The following is a 21509-nucleotide window of genomic DNA, read 5'->3' as shown; positions in this document are numbered from 1 at the left end:
TGGACGGTTGCATTTACATGACTGTCCAGAGCAGGCGAATCCAGAGACGGGAAGTAGCTGCCAGAGGCTGGGGGAGGGCAGAATGGGACTGACTGGCACATGCGATGGCATGTCTTTCTGGACGGGCAAAAACGTTCTGGAACAAGATGGTGGTGAGGGCTGTGCCACACGGTGAGCGAGCAATGTCAGTGCACCGAGCACTTCGAAGTGGCAAACACGGTAAGCATCACGTTACGTGTTTCCACCAGAGGAACAAACTGTGATCTGAACCTTCAAACAAGATGAGCCTGACCAAGGCCCGAGTTTTAACTCTCATCTAGAAAGAGCTTCACGCGATACTGCAAGGAGCCCAGAGAACCTCAGAAGGCGCACGGTCCTCAGGACTCCAGGTCCCAGGTGCTCAAAGCCGAGGCACACGGCCAGCTGGCTTCAGGCAGGAACCGGGCTTCCTGCGCGTGGTTTTCATTTCTTCAGGCAGCATCAGGTCGGTACCTAAGATGTGCCAGGCAGCAGGCCCACCGCTGGCACCAGGAGCACGGGTGAGACGAGGCCTGTCTTTCCCCAGCGTGCTCGCCACGGTCCAGAGGGACGGCAGGCACGCAAGGGACGACGATGACAGGTGACACCAAGACTGAGAGGTGCCCAGGGTGTGCGGGGAGGGGAGGCGCCCAGAGCGGGGAGAGGCGAGAGCAGCTTGGGCTGGGCCCCCAAGCAGGACAAACCAGGACCTACGCTCCCCTGAAAGAAACTGGCAAAATCTGTCACCATGAAACCTTTTCCTGTTTCTCCCACTGCTTCCCCACCGTCTGAACCACGTGGATTGGCTGGTGGACCCCTCACCAGAGAGAGTCTCGAAACAAACAGCACAGCCAAGTGTAAACTGGACAGGAGGGGCACCAAGACCCCTTCGGACCCTGGAGGCGAGGGACTCCGTGACGTCATTTCCTGGGTATTTTCTTAAGACTCTCAGAATCACTCCACCCCTTCCTATTTCTTTTAGTCTCTAAAGAGCTTGGTGAAATTTGTTTTGAAGGGTCCATAGGTTTGGTGAACAACAGAGTAAAACCCCTGAGAGTGCTGCTCAACCGCAGTTATTTCTAAAGAAAAGGACACTAGAATAAGGCAAATGCTATTAGGAACACGAGGACGGTTCTTTCGCGTTTCATAAAGCGCTCAGAACACGGCTGCCGCAGGTTCAAGTCTCATCCGTCCGTGTCTTGGTTGCGGGAGTCCGTGGGAGCCTGCTGTCCTTTGCTTATAAGCCTAGATTCTAAAATTAGACCTAGCTTTGAACAAGCCATTATTCTTCCTAAGATTAAATTAAATCTCCTCTAACCTTAAAAGAGATCAGAGCAATCACACAGGATACTTGAGAAGGTGAAGTAATTTATATTTATGATAAATATCATTCTCTGTACCCTCTAACACGTGAGGACAATTTTATTATTCTCTCAGAGAAAGACGATCAAAACTTAAATTCCTCAGACCATTATCAGTGGCTAATGCTCTGAAATCACTTGGTTTTTAAAATAGAAAACGCTGATAAAGTCAAAGTCACCATGGGATTCCACATCCTTAAGCAAATAAACTTTTCAACCAGAGTTAACAAGTAGCTAAACGCTCTGATTTTTGTTTCTTTTTCTATTAATTATCCACTTACCATGGCAGGTTCCTGGTCAGCCCTGAGAAATAAAGCCTGATGCACAAAACGGATACTGTCCCTTTTATGACAGTGAATGACCAGATGTTTCCTGGGAAGGAGAGGGTCTCAAAGGAGCCTCAAGCCAAACTTACTAATAATGCCTTAGCAGCTTAGGGACTGCCCTCTGATTAATACTTTCCGGCTCAAAAGGGGACCCATCGAGTGAGAGATGACTAATCAGCACTGCATAATAACTGACAGCACACACCCTTGCACCAAACTCCCTGTGTTCGCTTCTAGCTCCACTAAGTTCTTCGCTGTGTGACCTTGGGCAAACTGTTTGACCTCTCTGTGCAGCAGTTTCTTCAACTTGAAAAACAATAAAGTGCGTAGGTTTTAGCACTAGTATGAAGAGCACATACGCTAATGCTTGTAAAGCGGTAGTAACATGCTTACCCCGTAGTTAAAAATTAGCTATTAGCTACAGGCAGGTCCTCAACGAATCTCAGGAACTTTGCACAGTCCTCACCTGAGGACTTTTCCCGTGAAGATGGATCTCCCAGGCCTTCTCAAGCCCTTTCTCTCTTGTAACGTGCTCTCCATTCATCACCCTGGAACCCACTCCTACCAGCGCTGTTTGCGAATGGGGCACGCTGCTATACCGTGGTTTGGAAATTCTCAAACTACAGGCACCTACATGCAAACTCAGCAAATGAGACCTCTCAAGTCTGTTTAGAAAGAAGGAGAGCTCTGTATGAACAGACAACTTAGCTACGGCTTCATACTTTTGCCTGGGATCAATTTTGCTCACCTCACAGAAAAAAATGCCACAGTCTTTAAGAAGGCTTCGTATCCCTGGTGCCCCAGAGAAAGAAGGAAGCACTTCTCAGTGAACACCCTGACCCCATCCCACTGACCCTTCTCACAGCATCCAGCACCTGCTGACTTGCATTATGTTAACTCTGCCCATACAAACTCCACACAAACGATCTTAGAGGAGCAAGTGGCACCTGTCTTCTTATCACCTTAGAGCCTAGTCCAATACCTGGCACCTCGAAGGCACCACATAATAGTTAATAATGAATGAGTCATCCACCGAGTGGGCCCATAAACATATTTCAGGGCATAATTTGATTTCTCCCGAGATCTGCGTTTTCTTCCACGTTGGCCACTGTCTCCTGGAATCCAATCCTTTGGGTCATTCTGCCTTCCTTCCCAAGTTCCAGGCAGTCTGACCTGGTGGTTCAGAGCCGTGACTCAGGCCCAGCTGGAATCTCCACTCCCCACTTACCAGCCTTGGGGCCTTGAGCACGTTAAGACTCTCTGGGCATCGGTTTCATCAACTGTAACCGCGGGATAACACCTGTGCTTGTCGCATGAGAGGTCAGCGATTAGACGGGTGCTGTGTGTAGAACACTTAGAAGAGTGACGGGCACCCAGGCAGGGCCCTCGAGTGTGGGTTATTGTCACCTCCGCCCTCTAAAACCATGGCGACGTTTCCCCATTCCCTGGGTTCCGCGGAAGGATGGTTTTGTCTACACTACCCTCCGCTGGAGTTGAAAGTCAGAACCGTTTTTCTCACAGTTCCTTGGCCATCAGGGGGCTGGCGACCTGAGCTCCCCCCCGACCCCCGCTCGTCCTCCAGCAGCTGCTCCTCACGGGGCACGCGCAAGCCCCGCTAAGCTGCCCCTTTGCCATCACTTTCTTCCCCGCTTGGCAATCCTATCAAGTTTATCGGCGGTTCTCCCAAAGCTCGGGCTCGCATCATTGCCACGACCAACACGGCTCCCTGAACGTTGGCTTCAGCCCGACCGGGAGAAGGCCAGGGGAGCCGTGTGTTTTGAAACACGACATGCCCTGCATGAGATGTCCCGTTTCCACGTATTTGTTCACGCTGACACAGACCCGCCACTCGCGGGCGTGCTGCAAGCTTGGTGAAGAGTTCCACCAGAGGCACCACCACAGAGGCTGAGACAGCTGCAAAGGTTTCTGCTCCCCGGGAGATGGAGTTTCACGGAAGGCTAAGAATCTCCACAGCAACCAGACTACAAAAACAGTCCGTGGGCTTCGGCCCCGTAACTCTGGTAAAGCAATTTGCACTCCGTGAAAAGGCTGGGGCACAGGAGTTGAAAAATGATCAAAGCAAACACTGCTCTCCGAGCACCATTTTGTCGTGCTGATTTCAAGGCATCAAGGCGCAGCATCAGAGTTCTGTTCTGAAAGATGCACATCAAGTACCAGGGATTTGCTAGGCTGGACTCACTGCCCTGGTGCGAAGGTCTAGAGATAAGTTCACTGCACATTTTCCAAAACAACCATTTCAAATTTGCTCTCAGAGCAGCCCAGGGTAAAAATGTATGCCACTATATCAAGTTTCCCTGCCCATGCTACAACAGCTGTTGGTCCTAACCCTGGATTTAAAAAGAGAGAGAGAGAAGGTGGTTTTTCTGATAAAATGGTAAATCGAGGGAGTTCCCGTTATGGTGCAGCGGAAACCAATCTGATAGTGTCCATGAGGATGCAGGTTCCATCCCTGGCCTCGCTCAGTGGGTTAAGTTAAGGAACTGGCATTGCCGTGAGCTGTGGTGTGGGTCGCAGATGCAGCTGGGATCCCGTGTTGCTGTGGCTGTGGTGTAGGCTAGCTGCTACAGCTCCAATTCGACCCCTAGCCTGGGAACTTCCATGTGCTGCAGGTGCAGCCTAAAAAGACCAAAAAAAAGAAAAAAAAAAAAAGATAGACTTTATTCCATACTGACCTTCCCTAGACTAATAGCTATAAACTTAAGAAAAATTATCTAAACCTTATTTAACACTAAGTGAGAAAATGAGCTCGTGTCTCTGATCTACCGTCACCAATCTATACGCTGTAACTTAAACAGCAAAGTTGATACCTATACGACACAGAAACAGCAACTATATAAAGTATAGCAACTTAGAAACTAATTTCTTCATGGATTTATCAAAACCTTCAATTTTTATCAACATCATTCCAGTTAATTCTTAACTATGCTTCCTACGGCTTTAATATACAAAACATCTTTATCTTAAAGACAGTCAAGGTGATACGCCTGAGTAGCCTTGGAGCATCCTAAAAGTTAGGTAAGAAAAAAACATAATTGCCACTCGCAAGACTGACAGAAGGAATCCTCAGAACTGCAATTACATTGGCAGCATGCCATGCATTAATTAAAAGAAAAGAAAAGAAAAGAAAGAAACCACTTCTTGGTGGGGAGGAATCTGTACCTCAAAGCACCCTGCGCAGAACCTTTAGAAATTTGATTCGAGCAAAATGTGATGTGAACACACATCACGTTCCTCTTTGGATGCGACCCACGGATGCTGCTGCCTCCGGGCTCTGGGGTTAACACACGATGCTCGGATATACACGTGACTGGGGAGCACTTGTGCGGCACCCCGGGGGCGAAGAGGGCGGAAGAGGCAGAACTGAGAGGACAGGACAGGGCAAAGGGCAGCGAGGGCCTTGAGAGCAATGTCAAGGCAGGGGACTCAGCGCGGGCAGGTCTGGGGAACATTTAATTCAGAGGCAGCTGAGGACACACACCAAATAGAGAGAAAGGAAGTTGGAAAGGCAGGCGGGGGCCGATCTCAACGGGCTGTGAAAACCGAGCTTAGCTAATCAGTGAAGGCAATCGGAAGAATAGCGTGTAATATAATTCACTGAGCTGTGACCACGGCTTCCCTCTTGATAAATACGGGGCACATCAGCTTCTGGTGTACTAAGTGTGACTTAGTTAATCACATTAGGACGTTAATTTATTAAACCCTCTTCAAGCACCTCACTTACTCGCCCAACAGAAATTGCATCAGGAATAGAATTAAAAAAAAAAAAAAATCCCATTTGGAAAAAATAAAAAATAAAAAAAAATCCCATTTGGAAAAAATAAAAAATAAAAAAAAATCCCATTTGGTATGGGGGTCCCACTCCAGGTGGGGCAGAGTTACCACGATTCAGGAATTACCAGGCAGTATCTCAAAGGGGAGAAACTTCCACCTTGATCTTCAACGTCACGTCTCCCAGGCCTGAGGAATGTGCTCCCTGGCTTTGTCCCCAGCTCGAAGGCCCTCAATAAACACTTGCTGAGTTTGGGACATATTTTAACCATAAACCATGGGCAAGTCAGGCAACTACGGTAAGTTACCAGCCTTGAGCGTTTTTACAAGGAATAACTCATAGGGCTGGTCAGTCAGTCCTGGTTATGGTATTTCATGTAAAAATCTTTAAATCCCAGCCCTCGTTCTCTGCTGTGCGAGGAATGAACCAGACAGACCAAGTCTTTACACTCTCTCCCTCTGCTACCTAAAGGGAACACAGTCTCCAGGCTGCACCCCAGGGATGTCTTCCGGAGATGCCCCCGTAAATCCCGGCAAAGGCCCAAGGATGAGTTCTGCAGCCTTTCCATGAACACCCGAAACAAATCTGGGTCATAATCTCTCTCACAGCTTCTTCTTTTTTCTTTCAAAAGAAGAAGAGAGTGCATTGCTGGTAAACAATTTCAGAATGAAAATAAGACTGGCTGATGTCCAGAAAATGATCTATTGGTTGCCCTCAGCGAGGAGAAGTTAATGATCCTTTGCCTGAGGAACAGAGAAAAGTAACTTTCACTCTAAACCACAAACACTGGTGCTTCACCAACTTGTCTTCCTCCTTGTGTAGGATTCTGGACACGTCATTCATATAAGAAAAAAAAAAAAAAAAAAGCTCTGCATCAGTATCTTACTTTGGGATTCAGTTTCCCCATAAATGAAGAGGCTAAACCAAAGCCCACGTTTCTTTGACCAACTGATGGAGTCAGTAACGGCGCTGAAGACAGATCCCTGGGAAAAGATGTGGCTGATGAGAAAGAACAGGCTGGTGTGACTGAATCATCGATTCAGACAGGCCAGGTCGTGGTGCAGCAGAAACAAACCGACTAGGAACCATGAGGACTCGGGTTCGATCCCTGGCCTCGCTCGGTGGGTTAAGGATCGGCGTTGTGGTGAGCTGCGGTGTAGGTCACAGATGCAGCTCGGATCCTGAGGGGCTGTGGTGTAGGCCAGCAGCTATAGCTCTGATTCGACCCCTAGGCTGGAACTTCCACATGCCACAGATGCGGCCCTAAAAAAAAAAAAAAAAAGAAAAAAAAAAAAGGCAAACAGGCCACGTCACACGAAATGACTTGTGCACTCAATTAGAAGGAGAGATTGACAGAAGTTTAGTTGAGGCTACCTCAGTAAATATAATAAAAGACTTTTTTCTTTCTTTTGTTTTTGTTTTTGCTTTTTTAGGGCCGCAGCTTTGGCATATGGAGGTTCTCAGGCTAGGGTTCAAATTGGAGCCACAGCTGACGGCCTACACCACAGCCACAACAACAGCAACATGTGATCTGAGCCACATCAGCCACCTTCACCACAGCTCACGGCAATGCCAGATCCTTAACCCACCGAGTAAGGCCAGGGATCAAACCCGAAACCTCATGGTTTCTAGTCGGATTCTGCACCACAATGGGAACTCCTTTCTTCTTTCAAAAATGGAAAATATTCAAAAGTGAATTTATCGAACTTTTCAGACTAATGTGGGCATTTTTTAAAGAATTCCATTCTTTTTTTTTTTTTTTTCAATTTAACTCTGAGTCAGTGTGTGCCCTGCAGTCTTTTATGCTTAGCAGAAGCAAAATAAACCATGAAATACTCAAGCTACATCCTAAAGGTAAATCAAGATTTACAATGTCTTTTAAAATAGGTAGTGTCGACAAGATAATAGTCCTAAGACAAGGTGATTTTTTTTGGCTTTGTTAATTTCTTTTAAGTATACTTTTCAATGAGAGAGTTGCATGATTATACTGAATTTCAGGAAGACTGGAGGATTTTTCTAAATTCTGTCAAAATGTAGAGCTTCTAATAAATCAAAATATGATTTAAAAACAAAAGAGTCGGGAGTTCCCGTCATGGCGCAGCAGAAACTAATCAGACTAGGTCACAGACTCGGCTAGGATCTGGCGTTGCTGTGGCTGTGGTATAGGCCGGCCGCTGTAGCTCCGATTCGACCCCTAGCCTGGGAACCTCCATATGCTGCAGGTGCAGCCCTAAAAAGACAAAAGACCAAAAAAAAAGAGCTGATGCAAACGTTATTACACGGTCAGGTTCTAAAAACACTATTTTGAGGGGCTAACCCTCTTTTTAAAAATTTTTTTAAAACCAGAACATTTATTGCATGTCTTTGCTGACACCCTTACGATGAAGCAGATGCCACAACAGCTGCCATCGTGGGTTTAGGTGCTGTTCCTTCCCAGAATCTATGCCTGAATCTGCCACATACAATTTTTAGGTGCCGCATTTGACCAGCCCTAGAGGTATTTCACCTTTGAGCTTTCGCACCCCAGTTGTACTCTGTCTTTCACTTGGCAGGGTAGCCACATTTGCCACAGGTCAGCTTCTGGAGACGGTAGGCCTTAGAGCCACAGCTGTGGCACAAAGCTGCTCTTACTCTGATGCTTTCCAAACGATGAGGTTCCCTTGGTCCGCTCACCTCCGCCAGGGAGACCAAAGAGCCATAACGCTCCTTAAGGAGGACAACGGCTGCTCTCGGTTATACAGCAAATCATTCGCCTGAGGCCACGTCTCAGGCCTTTCAATGAACTCATTTGATGCCTGGGAGTTCTTTCAGGCCAACGGGCAATGTGCTGAATGGGCACTGCTAGGCGCACAGGCCGATCTGGATCCCAGGTGAGACGTTATAAAGTTCTCTCATGTCCCGCCCCCACCCGCATTTCTTCCCGCACTTTTTTTTTCTCAAGTCCTTCACTGGCTGTTCCAGAAGCAAAGCAATAGGTAAAGGCGTAAAATAAATTAGAAACCAGGGGACTTGGTTAAGCCGTGCGGATAAAAATCTGAAAGAAGCAAGAGGATAAAACACAAAATGAAATCTGTCTATAATAAAATCTTTGGTGTTGCTGTCATGGCTCCGAGGTAATGAACCCAACTAGTGTCCATGAGGACTTGGGTTCGATTCCTGGCCTCGCGCAATGGATTAAGGATCTGGCGTTGCAGTGAGCTGTGGTGTAGCTCACAGATCCTGCATTGCTGTGGCTGTGGTATAGGCCGGCCAGCTGTAGCTCTGATTCGACCCCTAGCCTGGGAACTTGCATATGCCACAGGTGTGGCCCTAAAAAGACAAAATAAATAAATAAATAAATAAAATCATCGACCCCTAGTGATACAGGAGATTTTGGATATATTCTACTCCAAATATTTATTCTAGAGGCCACTGAAGCCCAGAGCAGTGATGGTGTGCCCTAGTGCTGGTTATGGCATCACTGGGACTAAAACCCAAATATCCATTCTAGGGATCCAGCCTCTACCTATCCTGCCCGTGGAACTATCCATGTCTCTCCTTATAGAACCAATTCTCTGTTACTGGAAAAGAAGGGTTCCCTGGATCTTCAGATTTTTAACCCCTGGATAAGAACACACAAACATAAGGAATGCCAAAAACGGCTTCTCCTCCGCCAAAACGACCTGACCCTAGACTAACGAATCCCACCGCCGTGCTCTCCTCCTTGCTCACTTGCTCAACTCCAGCCACATCCACTAAGCTGCTTCCAAGCTTCAGGTCATGACACAAGCAGGTCCTTTATCTGGCCTATTCTTCCCCTGGATCTGTGCGTGGCTCACTCCTTTTCATCATTCGTGCCTCTGAGCAAGTGCACCTTCTCCAGGGAGCCTTTCTCACCTCCCCAACCACCACCCCTTCAAGTGCTACTTGAATACCCAGATACCTCGTGTTCAAAACCATGGAAGCACCGCAAAGGCTGAAACGCTGCCTTCTTAGCACTGCATCTGCGGTCCGAGAACAGTGCCTGCACGTGGTAAACACTCGCACACTTTTAGAATAAAGAAGTGAAGGAATGTACTGAAGACCAAGGAAAGATGAACCCACACGTGGAGTGACTCCCCATCCTGGTGTTGGGATATCCTTCCATTTACGTTTTTATAAAGTTGAAAGGACAAGAAGGCAGCTGTAGGAGAGAAAGCTACCAGAAGGATTTTTGGCTTCTATCTAAGGCACATCTCCTAAAGCATTTCTGATAAAAGGTCATTGCCAAGAAAACTAAAATAGCCAACTTTCAGCTTACTCGAGATGTGCAAGAATTCAAGATCAAGTCATAATATATCTCAAAGTTCACCTGACTCTGCCAGCAGGAGCCCTGAAGTGCTGGATTTTTAGGCATGTGAATGATACATTGTTTTACTGAAATATTTTCCGAGATTCCTTTCCAAATTCAACTCCGTAGTCTTTTTTTTCCCCTAAAGGGCAAAACACCAACCTGTTTCCAAGCTATTTGGTAATATTTTGGCACAGATAAGCCAGTAAAGAGAGCTGTTTGCATAGCACAGAGCCATCGCAACAGGGTGCCCCAACCTGCCCCTTTCTTAACCTATAGATGACAACCCAACTATTCACCTGCAATTCTCAGCAGATGGCTATTTGAGTGCAGCTCAAAGACTTACCTCCAGGATTAAAGTTAACAGATAACATTGGGAGCAAGACTTAAGCCCCCCGTTCAGGAGAGCAGGGCAGCTGAGGTCATCTAAATAGGAGGAGGAACACGGAGAACTGGCTAGGCATGCTCTTTGCTACCTTCGGCAAATTCTCAAGGGGCATCAGGACTGCCAAGCGACAGGTGCTTAATAAATACTGATTTAATGACTGAGCAAATGTCTCAACCTTGGGAACGCCCACCTTGTCCCCATCTATAGCAGATGTGTGCTGCAGGTTCAAGCCTGGGCTCTGCCAATTGCTCCCCCAGCTCATGACCTTGGGCAGAGACCTTTCTCAGCCTCAATTGCTTTGTCTGTAAACCACCGCTAACAACACCCTTGCAGGGGGTGCTGATAAGACTGATCAGGATGCGGGTTTTCTTAATCCTCTGAAGAAACCATTTACAATGTTTGACTCTGGCTGCATCAGTGCCTACAGGTCCCTGGATTTTGAAGCAGGAGGACAAACTGAATAGGCTGCACACAGGACCCTTAGCTTCCTAACAAAAACACAAGTAGCTTTTCTGCCATTTCTGAGCTTTCCCCTCAACCTCTGGGACTTGGGTCTCATCAAAGACCAGGCCTGAAAGACAGACCACCAGCAGCACCAACACGGTCACCTTCACCAGTTACTCCCGTTGAGGCAAGGCTAAGCCGTGCTTAAGTCCCACTCTCCAAATTTCGTTGTAAATGGGGCGTGGGAGGAGGGGGCAGGGCTTTGGGGGGGTTATTTTTTTATTACTCAATGAGTTTATTACATTTATAGTTGTACAATGATTAGACTCCAACCAAGACCAGTCCTGAGAAACCACGTTTATTCCACACCTAACCCCAACACCACATCTGCTCGGAGGAGACCCCAAATTTCTGGACAGAAACTCCATCACCTACTTTTGGTCCTGGAGTATGCCTTCCAGAGAAACAGGGACACAGGACGTGCTAAAACCATGAAGTCCTTCCAAAACAGCTGAAGTCACTGGATGAGGTAAAGCTAGACGTTTCTCCCAGTCTGTGGCTGAGACATTTGGGGACATTTATCTCTAGAGGTCTCCCCACACGGCCCCTTCCAGCGTTAAAGGCTGTACCAGTTCGTCTGGCTTTGAAGCCCTGCATCCGTACAGCTGGGCACCCATCCTCCCGCCGTAAACACCACCAGGCGAGGCCACCAGACACAGGCTTCCACAGCCGCCAGGGCACTCGGTGTCCTAACGTATTTCAGACGCCTCACCTCGGCCGTTTTATTTACCAGCCTCCTCCCCTCGTCTTGGAAAATTTTGCTTCCTGCCCTCAGCCAAACCACATCCCGATTTCAAACCTCTCCAAATTCTCACCTCCCAAGAGCGTTGCCAGGCCAAGCACACCTGGCTCCAATTACTGCAGCAACACGCCTCCCGAGCCCCAGAACCTTCTAGCAGGCCTGACTCCTCAGCGCTTGTGTGTTTATCTCGGCCCAGCTGCACTTGATTAAATCAAGTTGGTTACGTTTCTATCCTGTGTGTTTAGGGCAATAACGTGTTTCCAGGTCTGTCCTCTCGGTTCGCAGGTGGTGGTCTCTGCCCGCGTCTGCATCTCAGGGCGGCTGCTCTGCGGGCTGCAGCCCTCGTCACTCCCACAATGCTTTGCGGGCAGTTCGCGGAGGATGCTGACCCGCGGTCCAGCGGCCTGGTTCTAATTACGGGGGGAGGGGACTTCGCTGGAGCAAACTGGAATGATTAGTTCCTCTAATCTTCTGTATTTCAATAAATAAGAGAGGGAGAGGAAGAAAGATTCGCTGTGTGTACTCTGTCCTGAGGAAACAGTGAGCTGTTTGGAAAATCATGAAAGTTCTACTGTGCAAGGCCGGAGGATCTAAGCCCTCGAGAACTCCAAGTTCCACCCTCCAAAGCATTTTCCCAAGTATCTGGAGGCCAGATTTGCCCCCTGCTCTGTAAATCCTACTTAATCCAGGTTTAAAAAAATAATTTAAAGAACAGCAATAAGACATCAGATTTTGTTCGTTTACATTTCAGCTATTAGGTGGTTCCTAACCCACTGGAGGCTGAGCGTGTCTTTAAGGGTATTTTCTAGTTTAACAATTCCAGAAACACTTTCATTCTGCTTTTCAATCGGTATTTTTTACGAAATGCAAGTTATGCTGTTTTTCATTTTGGAGGCCTGGACTAACTATATTTTTAAAATATGCCTTTAACTCTCAATGTAGATGCAGGGAAAAAAAAAAAAAAAAAAAAAAAAAAAAAAGAACACTGAAGGAAACACTAGATTTCAATCTTCCCAACCTCTTCACAGTGACAAACGAAGGCACTGAGACTCACATGGGTCTACAGGTAAGATTATTTTATAACTGAACCATACATAGCAATAGCAATAACTGGATTTTCCGGGAAATATAATTAATATAAGAAATTCCCAAAGAAAAAAAATGTCTAACTCTGTTCATTTAATAAAGCTAAACTGTTATGATCAAGGTATTCACGTGTCCATTCAAACCTTTATTTCACCTATAGTTACTGAATGCTTACTACATGCTGGGTATGTTCTAATTACCGGAGATAGTGCACAAAATATATCTCATGGATATTTTAATGGAAGGGACAGACAATAAATACATTTTAATATAAATATTAGGAAAAAATATAAATATTGGGTGGTGATAGGAGTTATTTTTAAAAAGTAAAACAGGGTTTGGAGGCAGTGGGGGGCCAGGGGGTAGGGTTATTTTAGATGGGCTGGTCTGTGAAGGCCTTGATATAGAGGGGATGGCTGGGCAGGGCCTGGAGGAGGGCAGGGAACCAGTCCTCTGAATAACCAAGAAGTGTTCCGGGCAGAGGATGGGAAGCAGGAACACGCCCTGAGCCTCTGAGGGACATCTGAGCCAACCACCGCGACGTGGTCAAAATGGTGAGAGCAGTGGGAGACGGGTGACAGTTACACTGGGGATTGGGCATTCTATTCTAAAGGCAATGGGAAGCCCCCACGGGAAGCTGAACTGGTGAATTTTGCGGCTGGACTTGAGTTTTTAAAGGACCATTCAGGCCGCATGTGGAGAATAGGTCCTATCAGCGAACAATGACCGCAGCTTCCTTTTACTGCGTACTTTTATATTCCAACCGCTGTTCTAAGCCCTTGACACATTTTAACTGTGTCATTGTTGGGCTCCTTACAAGGTAGATGCTTATTATTATCCTCACAGGAGGAAAATTAAAAAGCCCGGTTCCATCATAAAGATGGAACCAGGCTTCCAGCACAGGCACCCTAGCTCCAGATCCTGTGCTCTTAAGGGACCTGGGTTAGGGGTCCCCTGTGCCTCGGAGTAAAGACCTGGCTCAAACCAGCGATGGTGGTGGGGGGAGACTGGAGGGGGATCAAAGCTGGGCAGATTCTGAATATATTTTTACGGTAGAATAAACAGGATTGGGTGTGCCATCTGAGAAAACAGGAAGTCCTGGATAATGTCAAGGATTTTGGCCTTCGCAACTGGGTGATGGTGCCCTTTACAGAGATGGAGAACAGAAGAGTGGACAAAATGGGGACAGGAGGGCTGCCTGGAACTCCAGACCATCTTCCGAGCTAAGCTGAGACAGGGTTTATTTGAATTCCTGTGGCTGCTGTAACAAATCACTAGAAACATGGTGGCTTAAAACAACAGAAAACTATTCTCCCATAGTTCTGAGGCCAGATGTCCAAAATCAGTGTTACTGAGCCCAAATCAAGGCATCAGCAGAGACACCAGCATCTCCAGAGGCTCTGGGCGAGGACCCATCCCTCGCCTCTCCCAGCTTCTCATAGCTGTGGCTCCAGGGCCCATCCTTCCCGTCCCTGCCTCCACGGCCACGTGGGCTTCTCCTCTTTGTCTACATCAAATCTTGGGCTCATAAGGACCCATGTGGTTGCATTCAGAGGCCACCCGGATAATCCAGGGGACTCTTCTCACCTCCAATTCCTTCAATTAACCACATCTGCAAAAACTTCTTCTATAGAATATTCCCATGGTAACATTCACAGATTTTAGGGATTAGGGTGTGGGCATGTCTTTGAGAGCCATTATTTAGCCTAGTCAGGAATATATGACAATAAGAATAATAAAATTCACGGGTGTGGACAAAGAATTGGCAACATTTATTCCTTTTCCACGTGAGAATTTGATCTTGTGTTAACGCTCTTATCTCTCTATGCCCTAATTTAAAACAATACGTCAACTATAATAAAAGACAATTTGTTTATAAGAAAAAGTACTCCTGATTGGTAAATTGTATAGGCATTAGAAAAATTAAAAATATCTGACAGGAAGAGAGATTTAGGGGCTTCTCTGAGGGCAGAGACTCTTGTAAACCGGGCATGTCCTTCTGGGCACCATGGAAACTATTCCTATAGAGATGCTTTTTAGCTCCTGGAAGGTATGAAGCATCCAAAACAGAGACAGACAGACAGAGAGACACAGACACAGACACAGACACACACACACACACACACACACACACACCATGCAGATCTAGCATTTGAGCGTCCATTGGAGAGACAGACAGAGAGACACAGACACAGACACACACACACACACACACACACACACACACACACACACACACACACCATGCAGATCTAGCATTTGAGCGTCCATTGGAGAGACAGACAGAGAGACACAGACACAGACACACACACAGACACACACACACACACACACACACACCATGCAGATCTAGCATTTGAGCGTCCATTGGAGAGTTCCAGATAACAGTATGAACTGATGTATAGACAGCCACAGGCACCCAAACATGAGGAAGACCAGGCTACCCTGCCCTACATCCGTTGTCTTTTTTGGCCACCCCTCGGCATATGGAGTTTCCTGTCTCCAGGCCAGGGATCAGATCCTAGCAGCCGTCACAACCTATGCTGCAGCTTCAGCAACGCCGCATCCTTAAACCCACTGTGCTGGCTGGGGATCGAACCTGTGTTTGCTGGCGCTGCAGAGACGCCATCGACCTCCTTCTGCCACGGTGGGAACTCCCCGCATCCTTTAGTGGACGGAAACCACCTGTGGCCTGTGACCATCTCTTGGGTCTGAATGTTTGTTTGAATCCAAGAAGACCCGCTGGTGTTTGCTGCCACATGTAATACAGATACCATTTCAGTTTAATTATCTCCATTTCCTCCCCCACCAAACCCTTTACCACAGGAAGCAGCAGGGGGAGGGAGAGAGGCACCTGTCCCAGCTAGTCCCCCGCTGGTGGGCTCGCTCATAAGCAGGGAAATGGCTTAGAAGGGGCAAAGAGAAGAGAAAACCTGGAAAACACAAATTAATAAAGTCACAAAGACAGAGCTGGCCACTTCCCCAGGGAGAAGAAAAGCCTTCAATGACTATGTCATGCTTCCTGCACATTTTGCTTTCAGGAGGCCTATTCTGCAGGATTAAATGCAAAAGTCCCAACCCACATCTCCGCTGGAAATGTGCAAGTGGGCTCATTACTCGGAGCCAAGATAAAGGATAAACCTTTATGAGTACCGTAAGCATGAGTCATAAAAAATAGGAAACACATGTAGGACATATACACAGTAATGGTACCAGGCCAGGGAAAGTGTTTAGGAAACGCACATGGGAACACATGGGGAAAGAGGAGGAAACACCCCCCCCCCCCGCCCCCGCACGCGGCTCCAAAAACATCAGAAAAACTCGCCGCAAGTCAGGGGGTCCTTACTACTCGGGTCTCTTATAAACATAGGTCATTTCCCTATTTGGAAATGGGCTTTTTACAAAATGCAACAAGGAGGCGAACTGAATCAAGAAAAAGTAACTTGGAGTCGGCTTTGAAAGATTTTATGATTTGGGAAATTGGAACAGCTTCCAACTAAAACACTGGGAATTAGATATTAACAGCATTAAATCTGAACAAAAAAGATCTTTTCAGGGGAATGCGTGTTCGCCACGGTACTATGACCGTTTCATTTAGATTCTCACTATCTGAATCTATTAAGAAGGGAAAAGAGTGGAATCTTCAACCCCTATGAAAGCAGGAAGCAAAAACAAATGGCAACACCGACACTGACGACATACAAAGAGCCATCAGGGGCCAGCAGCGGAGCCTCTAAAGGCCTCTCGGCTCAGCAGAAAGAACCGACACTGGGGAAGAGGCAGAACCCTTGGGTCCACAGCACCCGATGACACTGTGGGGTGCCCAGCGTATAGGGGAGGGAAATTGCACCCCCAAAGTCCTCAGGGGCAGACGACAGAGGCTGACTCATCCCCAAAATGCAGCTCTCCAGTCGCCTCTGATTTTGGAAGCCCCCCACATTTGAGACATAGTGTGTCAAGCAAAGAAGACGTGTCTCCCAGCAAAGCAGGTATAGTCCCCATCCAGACAGACTTGGGCTTCTCCCTTTATCTTCAGAGGCTCCTGAGTCCCGAGGACAATCCTGCCTGCACATCTATCTACTCGAGGTTGAGAGGAGGAGGAGAGAAACTGCAAGGTATTCGTTTTAACTTCATTAAGTTTTAAATTTACCTAAGACTTCGGGAAAAAGCAATGCCTTCAGGAGGAGAAACCTCACAGAACCTCCACCTCTCGACACATCCACCTGTTAGCCACTGATGCGACAGGAGCGTGGCTGGAGCGGAGACGCGCCGCCTCCTTTTCCCCTGCCCCTCCTCTCTCCGTCCTTTCAGCAGCTGCCACATCTCCCTGTCCCCTCTCCCAAGGCACCTGCAGACATGCCCACAGCCCTAAGGGCGAGGCCACACTGGTGGGGGGCTCACCTCTTAAGATCCCAAGGCTGGCTGCCCTTTAAATCCGTGCACAGGTATTGAGAGCCGACCTGCAGCATGCCCAGCGGCGGGCACGTGAAGGCTGCGGCCACCGCACCAACTGGTGGGAGCACATTCAACAAGAATCACGTGAGTGTACACCTGTGTCAACAAGCAGAAATTAAACCTCAATGTACCCAAGGGAGTATTTGGGCTCCAGGCAAGAACAGGGCTCTAAGCGTGATCCCGGCTCCTCCAGCCGTTCTCCTTGGCTCACGGGGGGCCCCCCTGGTGACATTTAATCCAATCCATCTTCAGAAGAAGCCAAATCATACCTGCCATGTGCCTCTCCTCCACCACAGAATGTTCAAATTCTAGATTCAGTCAAAGGACTCCTTCGTTCAGGTGGAAAATGCCATGAATAGAAAGTACTGTCCTAGGGTGCCTTGGATGAGAATCCAGATAATTCCAAATGACTGTGGGCAAAAAACCACAGCCCGGAGTTCAATGTACAGCTGTTTCACCTTAGTTTTAGTTTAGCTTTCTTTTCTTCTTTCTTTTACTTTTTTTTTTCTTCATCTTTTTGGGGCCCCACCTGTGGCATATGAAGTTCCCAGGCTAGGGGTGGAATCAGAGCTGCAGCTGCCAGCCTACACCACAGACACAGCCGCAGGGGATCCGAGCTCACCGCAACGTGGGATCCTTAACCCACTGAGCCAGGCCAGGGATCAAACCCGCATCCTCAGGGATGCTACTTGGGTTTTTAACGCACTGAGCCACAACGGGAACTCTGTTTTGAAATTTTAAGTCAGGACGGCCCTCCTGGGAGCAAAATCCCACCAGGATACTAGAAAAACGGTGCTAAGCTTATAAAAGACAATTGGTTTTTAAAAAATGAATCTTGCTCTGAGGAGTCTGAAAGGGCCATCCAGCATCTGGACGTTGACATTTTAGCATTTCAGACAAGGCCAAGGAGCTTCAGGGACAGGACTGTTTTAATTAGCCGGCCGTCTCGCTGAGGGGCCCTAGCAGCCTGGAGAGAAGGCACAGCACACACAAGTACAATGGCAGCCAGAGCAGCAGCCCTTCCAACAGTCACAGCCCTGTGTCTTTAAGACCAGACCCTCATAAATGGATTGCTTCTGCTGGACACCATGCTCTAAATAAACAGACTCTTCTGGCCGACACACAACTTCCTGTAGGGTTCTGGTGGGTAAAGCTTAAAAAGGCTGCCAAATCCAATGACCAGCAACTTTTGAGCTGACTTAGAAAACAAGCTACAAAGACTTGAGTCCAGAGTAAACAAAGGAAAAAGCCACATGAAACAGGGAACAAATTACTATCCAGGCAGGGATATTTTAAGGGCTCGCTGAGCAAAAAAGAAACACACAATTTTTAAAAATCGCGTTATTAAGTAGTTAACGATACACGGTCCAGCAAATGTCCTCTTTCAATTGGAGGCATCAAGGGTAATTAATTCCAGTGATATTAAGAATTGGCTGGGAATCACCCCCTCCAGCAGGAGGACAGATCATTCGCAGTGGCCCAACTGCAAACCCGGCTCAGATCAAATGAGCTGCCCAGGGGAGCAGCATGGAGTCAAAAACCATTTATAGCTCTTGCCCCGCGGAGGGCAAGGCTAACTAGTATACCAGCAGAGGACTCAAATCCTTCCGAGTAAAAGAAAATGCAACAAAGACGGAGAAACGGGCTGGGGAGAGACGGAAACAGATCTGAGGAAGGTAGATGCAGTGAGTAGCATGAGTCTTCAGTAGGAAAATCACTCAACACACTGATACAAAGTGGAGGGTACCTGCTCGGCCTCAGCACTTCGGAGGGGCCTGGAACACAATGTCAAGTCCACTGATGCAATGAAATCAAATCAAAGTACACTGTGGAAACGGGGAGTAATTTACGAAGACCTACAGTGACACTTTGTTTTTTCCTTTTTTTGGTCACACCCGTGGCACGTGGACGTCCCCAGGCCAGGGATCAAACCTGCACCGCAGCAGCGACCCGAGCCACTGCATGATGATGCCGGATCCGTGATGCGCTGAGCCACATGGGGACTCCTTGAAGGTGACACTTTATTTTATTTTATTTGCTTTTTAGGGCCGCACCCGCGGCATGTGGAGGTTCCCAGGCTAGGGGTCCAATCGGAGCTACACCACAGTCACAGCAACACGGGATCCCAGCTGCATCTGCTACAGCTCACGGCAACGCCGGATCCTTAACCCACTGAGCGAGGCCAGGAATTGAACCCGAAACATCTTGGTTCCTAGTTGGGTTTGTTAACCACTGAGCCACGATGGGAACTCCTAAGACGACACTTTAAATAACCCCCTCAGCATCATGCAAAAGCCCAGTATCAAAATGCAAAAGGGTCCAGCGTGGTTCCTGCCCTCACGAAGCCCACGCATCAGCTGAGCATGCAAACTAACCCCCGTGATTCGAGAGCACATACCACGAGAAACCATATACTCTCGGACCCGGCGGAAGTGCAGATTGTGGTGGGGGAGGCAGGGGACTCAGAGCAACGTTTAGACAAGAGGGAGATGGAGGAGGACAAAGCAGTCAGGAGAGGGATCGCCAGAGCGTTCAGACTCACGCGTGGGCTTCTACCGCGGCCGGATGGACAGAGTTAAGAAAGCGGTTCAGGCGGCATCAAGAAAAAGCTGTGGGCAATGGTTCCACTGAAAGGTCAGGGCCAAGGCTGCGGAATCTGCACGCAAGCGTTTCCCCAGGATTCAGAGGCAGGGGTCACATACCACACACACTTGGAGAAACACTTGATGCATAGGATTAAGTCCAGATCCTGACTCGTGCAGCCTTTCCAGCCTCATCTCCCCTGCAGACCCCAGCCCTCCCACCACGGTCCCCGTCGCCGTCCCCATCTTCTACGCCAGGGCTGGGCAAGCTTTATCTGCCAATGGCCAGACTGTAAATATTTGGGGCTCTGTTAGTCTTCGTACCCTATTCAACTCTTCCACTGTCCTGAGGAAGCAGCTACAGACGACAGATAAACAAACGGACATGGCTAGGTGCCCATAAAATGGTATTTATTCCCCCCCTCCGAAAAACAACTTTACTTACAAAAACGGGCATCAGACTGATGAATGGATAAGCAAGATATGCTCTCGCCATCCAAAAGAATACTATTCAGCAATAACACAGGATGAAATAATTAACACATGTGACAGCACGGATGAACCCTCAAATGCATTATGCTGAGAGAAGCCAGGCTTAGAAGTCACCCATATTGCACAGTTCCACTTTCTTAAAATGTCCAGAATTTCAAATCTATAAAGAAAGTAGATTAGTGGTGGCCTCGGGCAGGCGTGGGAACCTGGGGAATGGGGAGTGCTTGCTACGGGGCTGATGTGGGGTGCTAAAAATGTTCTAAAATTAGATTGTGGTGGGGGTCACACAACTCTATAAACACACTGAAAACCATTGGCTTGCATGCGGTAAACAGGTGAACTTTAGGGTACGGAAATGACATACCTACGAAAATAAGCACCAGGCAGGAGTGGCCCACGGTTTGCCACTCCCTGGTGTGTACCCCAGCCACACTGTGGACAAGGAAGGATCTGCCTCTGCACACGGTCCCGCCCTTCCCTTCGTGTCGCCTGGAGCCTCCCTGCGCTTCCACTTGACCTTCAAGCCTTTCGCCTGATGCTCTCTTCTCAGCCCCCCTCCCTCACCTGCAGGTGGAATCGCCACTCCCTCTGTTGGGCGCCTGCAAATTACTGTTAATTTTATAACAAATAATGGTCCTATTATTTGTCACACTGCATTAACTTTATTCTCCCTCAATGCCCATGATGCGCAGGATGTGAAGATGAGGAGGGAGCCCCAGCGCGCCCGCCGAGGACACAGTAGGTCTCAGGGCGTAACTCACTGAACGCGTCTGTAGGGGAGGGCCCCAAGCAATCAATTACAGGAGAGTTCTTTCGAGAAAGGCAGGTCTATGAAGCCGTCCACAGGCCGGACAGAAAGAGCCAGGGCCTCGTGGTGAAGGCACCTGTCCCAGGAGACCAGTAAAGGGGCTGCAGGTGAGAGGAAAGGAGCACAGACACGGGGGAGATTTCAGAGGAGCAGGAAGAAAAGCGGTGGCTGAGCAAACACAGGCTTCGAGTGAATGGCCAAGTCCAAGATGCTTCCGAAGTCCCGAGACGGATGGTAGCAGAGCCACTGATGGGACAGGGGGTAGGCTGGACACCCCAGCATGGGGAGAAGACAGGCTTAGGAAGGCTGCACAGAGATGAGAAGAAGAGCTAGTGTGTGAAGGTGCCCCGTGTGCCTGGCATACACGCCAGCCCTACGGCCCCAGAGCCTTCTCTCAGCCCTAGTAACCCTCCAAAAAGACACTCTTAGCCTCTCCACCTACAGACAGGAGCCTGGGGCGCAGAGAATGAAGTGACTCGCCCAGAGCCGCAGGCTTGGGAGGTGACAGCGCTGAGCTCAGCCCTCTGCCCGAGGCTGGCAGCCACCCCCTCCCCCCCAGAGCACAGCATGGGCACCTGAGGGAGGACGAGAGAGGCAGGGGGCCCTGGAGCCCCGACTGGAACTCTACACAGGAAGCCTGGGGAAAGT

At 48.3% G+C, this 21509-nt stretch overlaps 1 protein-coding gene and 1 pseudogene across 5 annotated transcripts in view; both read right to left on the bottom strand.

The window, feature by feature from the left end:
• Nucleotides 1-21509, bottom strand: part of TGFBR3 (transforming growth factor beta receptor 3) — a 210501-nt gene that overhangs the window by 85929 nt on the left and 103063 nt on the right.
• On the bottom strand, nt 7760-8228 carry LOC110260399 (large ribosomal subunit protein eL37-like; annotated as a pseudogene).

Source organism: Sus scrofa, chromosome 4, assembly GCF_054392235.1.
Source record: "Sus scrofa isolate SSC_HxYL_T2T_F1_AM1 chromosome 4, Sscrofa_HxYL_maternal_Yorkshire_Landrace_v2.0, whole genome shotgun sequence".
Classification (NCBI taxonomy): domain Eukaryota; kingdom Metazoa; phylum Chordata; class Mammalia; order Artiodactyla; family Suidae; genus Sus; species Sus scrofa.
Note: the sequence above shows the minus strand (reverse complement) of the source record. Positions and strands in the feature narration are given on the sequence as shown.